The sequence below is a fragment of the Vicugna pacos genome, chromosome 11, assembly GCF_048564905.1.
Source record: "Vicugna pacos chromosome 11, VicPac4, whole genome shotgun sequence".
In the NCBI taxonomy this organism is placed as follows: domain Eukaryota; kingdom Metazoa; phylum Chordata; class Mammalia; order Artiodactyla; family Camelidae; genus Vicugna; species Vicugna pacos.
Genome location: NC_132997.1, coordinates 9441091 through 9448317, shown reverse-complemented (window position 1 = coordinate 9448317; position 7227 = coordinate 9441091). Strand labels below are relative to the sequence as shown.

General features: G+C 46.9%; 1 pseudogene; it reads left to right on the top strand.

Moving 5' to 3' along the window:
• The first annotated feature begins 352 nt into the window (after positions 1-352).
• Positions 353-3267, top strand: LOC140699153 (CDK5 and ABL1 enzyme substrate 2-like; annotated as a pseudogene).
• The last annotated feature ends 3960 nt before the right edge of the window (positions 3268-7227 follow it).

The following is a 7227-nucleotide window of genomic DNA, read 5'->3' as shown; positions in this document are numbered from 1 at the left end:
ACTTTAATGATATAAGATGCTGGGGTCTTTGAAATCTCCTTCAAGGAGAGACTGCTGACAAACCCTAGTTCCATGGTAGTTAATGATCCTGTACTTGTGGGAAACACTAAAATATCAAAGATCTGTTTTTCCCTGCCTGTTGTTGGTAATAGCTTCATTTGGCTTCACCTGCTGATGGTTTGGTGGCGATCAGGGGAGGCTCCTTCTCAGCTACCACTCACTTTATACCAGTGTTTCCTGACTTCCTTGAGCACGAGAATCCCTGGGGCCCTTGTTGAAAGCACAATCACCTGGTGCTTCCTGGAGGACTCAGCAGCAGGACCAGGAGTGTGGACTTTACATGGCACCAGGGGCTTCTTAACAGCAGCAAAGATGTAAACAAATCATTCAGACTCTGCAAATCGTGTATCTCATAAGCAGTTAATATCCAGAATATGTAGAAAACTTATACAACTGAACAGCAAACAAACAAGTACTCTGAAAAATGGACAGAAGATCTGAATAAACATTTTTCCAAAGAAGATATACAGTTGGCCAATAAGTACATGAAAAAGATGCACAACATCACTAATCATCAGGGAAGTACTCATCAAAGCCACAATGAGATTATCACCTAACGTCTATTAGAATGGCTATGATCAGGAAAAAAAAAAAAAGGAAGAAATAAATAACAAACGTTAGAGAGGATGTTAAGAAAAAGGAACCCTTGTGCATTCTTGGTAGGAATGTAATTTGAGGCAGTCACTATGGAAAACAGTATGGCATTTCCTCAAAAAATTAAAACTAGAACTACCATGTGACCCAGCAATCCTACTTCTGGTATTTGAGGAAAAGGAAAACACTAACAGGAAAAGATATATGCACCCCTATGCTGACTGCAGCGTTATTTACAATAGCCAAGATACGGAGAAAAGCCAAGTGTCCAACGATGATGATGAAGAAATTGTGGTATAGAGTCAGAGGATGGCCGCAGCCACAGCGGGTGGATCCCCAGGTCCATCCCACAGGCCCGCCAGCGCCTTAGTGCCCACCAGCCCCTCCGCAGGTGCTGCTGAGGCACAGGGACTCTTGGCACCACCAGGCCATGGTCCTTTTCCTGAACAACATCTCCCTAAATGGGTGTCCCTCAACCTGGGCCCAGGAGGCGAGAAGCCCCCACCCCCACCACTGCCACCGACAGAGGCCCACGAGCCCCATGCAACACTACCTGGACCGCCCTTCGGCATGCCCTTGCCCAATATCGTGAGCAGGGCCTAGGCATCCCCAGGGCCTGCTCAGCCCTGTGCCTGCCCCCATTAGCCTGGGCCTTGGCCGGGGCCTAGGCTTCGATGGGCAGTGCCAGAGAAGACGCATCACCTCCCAACGCTGCTCCCTCGAGTTTCTGAAAGACATAGTGGGATGTACCTCGGTTCAGCGGACAATGCACATATCTGGGTCCCTGAGACACAAAGGCCTGAAGAAGACTCACTTCATCAAGAACATGAGGCAGTACGATACCAAGAGCAGTAGGATCATACTGATTTGTTCCAAATGTTCCCTGCATGTGGCCTTCTTGGTCCTGCCCTACAGAGAAGGCTGGTGGGTCAGTGACCTGCAGGGGAACAAACAGCCAGAACCATAAGCATCCATCCGGCAACATTTTCGTGTCTTCCGAGATGGTCTTTCAGTTGAAAGGTGTGGAGCTGAGGGCAGGTGGAAAGGTTGTGTCCTACACCAAGTTCCTGTACCCCACCAAAACCCTGGTCACACTTAAGCTGGACAGCCATGGCCCATGGCCTCTACCCTGGCCCAGTGTCGTCCCCCCCGTCTGCCAAGTTCAAGATGCAAAATGGCCCCCACCAGGGTGACAGCAGCCGGCCTGGAATTATGGGCCAACATGTGGGATGCCCTTGAGTACCACCCTGACCTCCTGGATGACCCTCAGTGGCCCTGCGGGAAGCACAAACGCATCCTCATTTTTGCATCCTACAGGACCATGGTGATAGAGTATATGAAGCCCTCCAACCTGAAGAAGGACATGAACGAGAATTTCCAGAAGTTACCACACCTCAAGCTGACAGTTAGTAAAATCAGAAGTTTAAAATGAGAGTGCAGCCTGGAGCCCCTGACGGTGTCCATGGCCTACGTGCACTTCGAGAAGCTGGTCCTGCAGGGCAAGTGTAACAGGCAGACCTGCCAGCTGTGCGCAGGAACATGTGTGCTGCTGGCTACCAAACTCTGCAGCGACCTGCACAGGAATGTTGTGAAGCAGCTCATTGACAAGTTCGAAAGGAGGTTTCAGTTCAACAGATCGAACCTCATCGGGTTTGAGTTCACCATGCTCATGGAACTTGCTCTGTACCTTCCCGAGAGCCAGGTGTTGCCTCATTACCGACTTCTCATGCAGCAGTTCTAGCCTGGCCCTCCTGAGCCTGGCACCCCGGCACCCCAGGCCTGCGGCATGCACGTGGGCCCAGAGGTGGCTCCAGGCCCTGCGGTGTAGGCCGCCAGCCTCTCTGGCTGGTGCTGCTCTTCCTTCCCACCCTTGCTTCTTGGGGGACTCTGCTTTCACTCCAAAGCACACCACACTGCCGCGGTATTTCTGAGCATCTTCCTGCGTTATCCCAGGAACAAAATGTGGGGGTTTGTTACTGTTTCTTTTCCTCCTGTGTCTGAGACTGGTCTGGCTCCAGGACTTTGATTTGCAATGCATGGTGGTGAATCCTGACTTTGCAGCATCTTTTTCTTTCTTGGCATTCCCTGGCCTTCTGCAGACTGTTGTAGCCACTGCACTAGCATCTCAATGGTGATCTGTGTTTCCAGATCTTCCTCAACCCACTGAATTGCTGAGTTAACCTGTTGAAGCATCAATCTTGGCTAGTTCGGTGGGTGTGGAAACTGCCCTTTGGAAAACACCCACCCCAGCCCCGCCACATCGGCCTGGCTACTTCCCAGCCCAGACCCTGGGGCTTGTCAACCCACGTCCCTGCATCTCACAGGCAGAGCTCTGGTATCAGCCTCAGCCAATGAGAGCAGGCTCCAGTTTGTCTTTATCTCACCTTTTACTCTGGACCTGTTCTTCTGAGAATGGCATCACTGTGAAATCCCGATACCCCGAGTGTCACACCCCTCAACCTTGCCCACCCCATGCAGGGGCCCACCCTTCATCTTTCACCAGGAAAACCCCTCTTGCCCATGACACTTGAGACCTTCAGGTTGATGGGACTGCCAGCTCTTGATTTTCCTGAGGAATATTGTCAATAAAGCAGGTTATTTATTGTCATTTAGGATGTGAGTCTGTGTTTTGGTTTTTTTTTAAGTAAACAAAAACTGTTTAAATTAGGTCTGCTGAAGCTGTGACTTGAACCACACTTGAGCCTTGAGCAGGGAGGAGACTGACCTCACAGCCCTGCCTCCCTAAAGGGCTGGTGCCCTTGCCTTCCCCCCCCCCAGGCAGGAAGGAGAAGCACCTTGGCCAGTGCAGCCCACCCTAAGTGGACCCTGAGGGTGGGTCAGTGCCCACACGTGAGCTCCTCCATACCATCTCCGCTGCTGGCCCCACGAGAAATACCAAAGATCAAGGACTGAAGTTTCTCCCTTCATGGGTCAGCTGCTCTATAAAAGGACCATACTGTCTGGGCCATTAAGCTGCTTCCCCACAGCTGCCCTATCATCCTGTCAGTGGAGAGGCCCCAGGACAGCCCACCCTACATGCCATCCATGTGGACTGGTGCTTTTGCAGCAGGGAGATGCTAGCCTGCATCACTTCACTCAACCACCAGCAACTCAGCCTAGACCCCAGAAGAGGTGCAGGGGGCCACCTGCAGACCCACTCCCACCCTGTTAGCAGCTGCTTCTCCTTCCTCAGTCTCTCAATTCCTGGGGGACTGCAGAATGGAGCATGAAGCCCAAATCTATATTCCACCCTTATTGAGGATTGCCTCTTCCTTACCTCCCCAAGATGGCCCACCAAACCCCGACATGCACCAAGAGGGGATTGGAGGATGAAGCTGCTAGGCTCCAGGCAACTCTTCTGGAAAGTGACCTGTCCTGCCACCACAGCATCTCAAGTCTTGGTGACACTCCTGTTACTAGCACTGCAAGGGGCTGACTTCCAAAACATATGTCCTGGTTTACACTTACCCTTGTGGGACACACTTGGGAATTTCTATACATATATTAGAATGGCTGATACAGTAATTTAAGTTTGAATGTTTATGTAGTGAGATTTAGTCATTTACCAAATCTGTTTGTAACCTTCCCCTTAGTGCGTCCTTTTTTTTAAACTATGCAACAGCTGCCACCATGTGGTACTCCAGCAAAGTGAGTATTTAAGGCAAATTTCAGCTGAAACCCTCTCCCTCTAGAGCCAGCCCAGCTGTCCATGCATCCAAGGGCCTGGTTCTATACCCTCAGCCCCCAGCAGGCACTGTGGATTTAAATGTTGAAAGCAGGCTGTTGGATCTCAATGTCAAGTTGTGTCACGGATCTGTTCACAAATAGTGATGTATTTATCCTTTAAGTTTGATTTTGCAACATGAAAAAAATTATGATATAGATATACAATGGAATCTTATTCAGTCAAATGAAAAAGAAATCTTACCACGTGACACCATGGAAGGAACTTTAGGACATTATGATAAGTGAAATAACCCAGACAGAGAGAGCAAATACTACATGATCTCACTTGCACGTGGATTCATAAAAAAACAAACAAAAAAGAAAAACAACAAAGAAACCAAATCCAAGCTGATAGATACAGAGTGGTTGCCAGAGGCAGGAGGTGGCTGGGGTGAAATGAGTGACAGTGAAAAGGTCCTAACTTCCAGTTATAATATAAATAAGTCATGGAGATTTAAGGAACATGAATACTATATTGCATATTTGAAAGTTGCTAAGAGAGGAGACCTTCAAAATTCTACAAAAGATTTTTGGATCTATGTACAGTGACAGATCTCATATAGACTTTTAATAGGGAAGAATGAATCTGACTTCATATTGGATCTGTTTCTTTCACTTTCACTTTGTATTCTGTTGCTTTTGCTATAAGGTAATCACTAAGGGGAAGTGGCCTATAGCCTGAAAAATAAAACAAGCCTGAATTCAAACTCAGGTAGGATGGTTCTTTGCAGCACTAGTCCAGCATCTTTTGCGTCTGCTGGCTTTCTGAGAAAGACGCTATTCCTTGTCCCAACAACTCATCTCTTGATTTATTGGTATGATGTGCAGTGAACAGTACAAGCCTGGACTCCATAGCAGACTTATTTTGGTGATTATGTCACAATATATGCAAATAACAGTGGGAAATGGGTGAGTGTAGGTCTGACAGTCACAACTGTGTCAATCAACAATCAGGGGTTAGTAAGAACACTGACCATGACTAATGAGAAGGCACAAGCCTCTGTGGTTCAGTGTTGTGTCCTGGCCATCACTGGCCTCCCTACCAGGGCTCAGGAAGCTGAGCTGAAGTAGGAAGTGCATAAAAATACTTATATACTAGTCATTCATATCCATCTGTGTAAGAAGAATTGCGCACCATGAACGAGTGGGAATGATTCCTGGAATGCAGGATGACTGAAACCTAGGAAAATGCATCAGTGCAATATACTACACTAACAGTGTGAAGAGAAAAACAGGATCATCTCAATTAATGCAGAGAAAGAAATTGAACAGATTCACCACCATCTTCTCAATTTCATGTAAACATGAGAGAAATTTGTGTAAATTCATGTAAACAGATGAGAAATTTAAAGGGTAATATTCACACAATTTTTTAAACATATATCTAGCCCACCTGGATAATAGCAATTGTAGAAGGATCACACCATTATATATTGCATTGTAACACAAATTCCTTCTGTTCCTCTTGCTGTGTGTCAGGCCTTTTAGAGCATCATCAGACAAAGGGCAAAATTCAGTAGGGATGATCATTGCAAAGGAAAACATATTTGCTTTATGCCATTGAGTTTAACATTGATTGTCCAAGGAAAACCAATCATTATGATAGTCATGCAGAGCTGTGTTTCTCCATGTGGTTAATGATTGTAAACTCAGTCCCATCATGAAACTTTAGGTCCATAGGATCTCGTATTATGACATTGGATCCCTGAGGGAGTCAGAGGTGTTTCCTGAGACCTAGTGTGGAGAGCCACATAGTAGGATAATCAAGGAGGCTGAAGTGAGCAGAGACATGAGAGCAGATGGTGAGATGTGATGTGGGAGACCACTGGGATCAGGTGGGTCCTGGCTGAGAGGCGCTATGGAAGGTCTTCAGGTATAAAGGGCCTGGCAGGTGAGGAAGGTGCCTATTTATGATGACCTCCTGTTGGGACAGCTCCAGGAGAGTCCCCATTTCAAATACATTCCCAAACCTGTCACATCTTGCTTCCCAAAAGTCTTCATTCAGCAATGCGAGCATGTCTTCTTGGCCAAGTGCTTGGCTAGAGACCTGTAATATATTCAAAAACAAGGCATAGACTCTGCTCCGAGGTGGCTGAGCATTCGTTACAACACAACACAGGAACAGCTGTTGTAGGCAGAGGACCAGGTAATTAAAATCAAAACCTGTCCCTCTCCCACATTTTATATAATCACTGTTCTTTATTCTGACCCTTTAGGATACACAGGATTTTAGCAGAGCTCCCCAGGGGAAAGCAGACCCAGTGCTCTGGGGATACGAGAGAGTGTGGACCCAGCTTGGCTGTGCTGAGCAGGAGATCTTTCCCTTTGAGTGACTCCCACTGAGACCTACTTCCCATCTTCAATTGTCTCCTAGGGATTCTGGGGCCATTCTGCGGTCCTGTGAGCAAACCACTTGCTACCCAAATCTACATCACACACACAAAAGGCAAGATGATTTAAAGTATCTTTACTATATTATACTGATTGTCAAAGTGTTTTATTTGAATAGATATTTACAGACAGTTGGAGGGAGAGAGGAAGGGACAGAGTTGGACACAGATAGGGGCTGGACACAGAATTATACATGTCTGGATGTCATAAGGGACAACTTCCACTCAGTGGCTCACCTTATATTTGTGACTTATAGAATATTTACATTATCTTCCATGAGAGATTTAAAAAGAAAAGCAAATCTGTATGCCTTAAAGAAATCCTCAGTTTATAAAACGTTCTGATGAAGGCTAAATTGGAAAGGACCATATTTGAATTGAGCAGAGTGTTTGTCATAAGCGGTTACACACCTCCCTCTGGTGGCTTTATGAGGAATGGCATGTGTGTTGCTGGCCC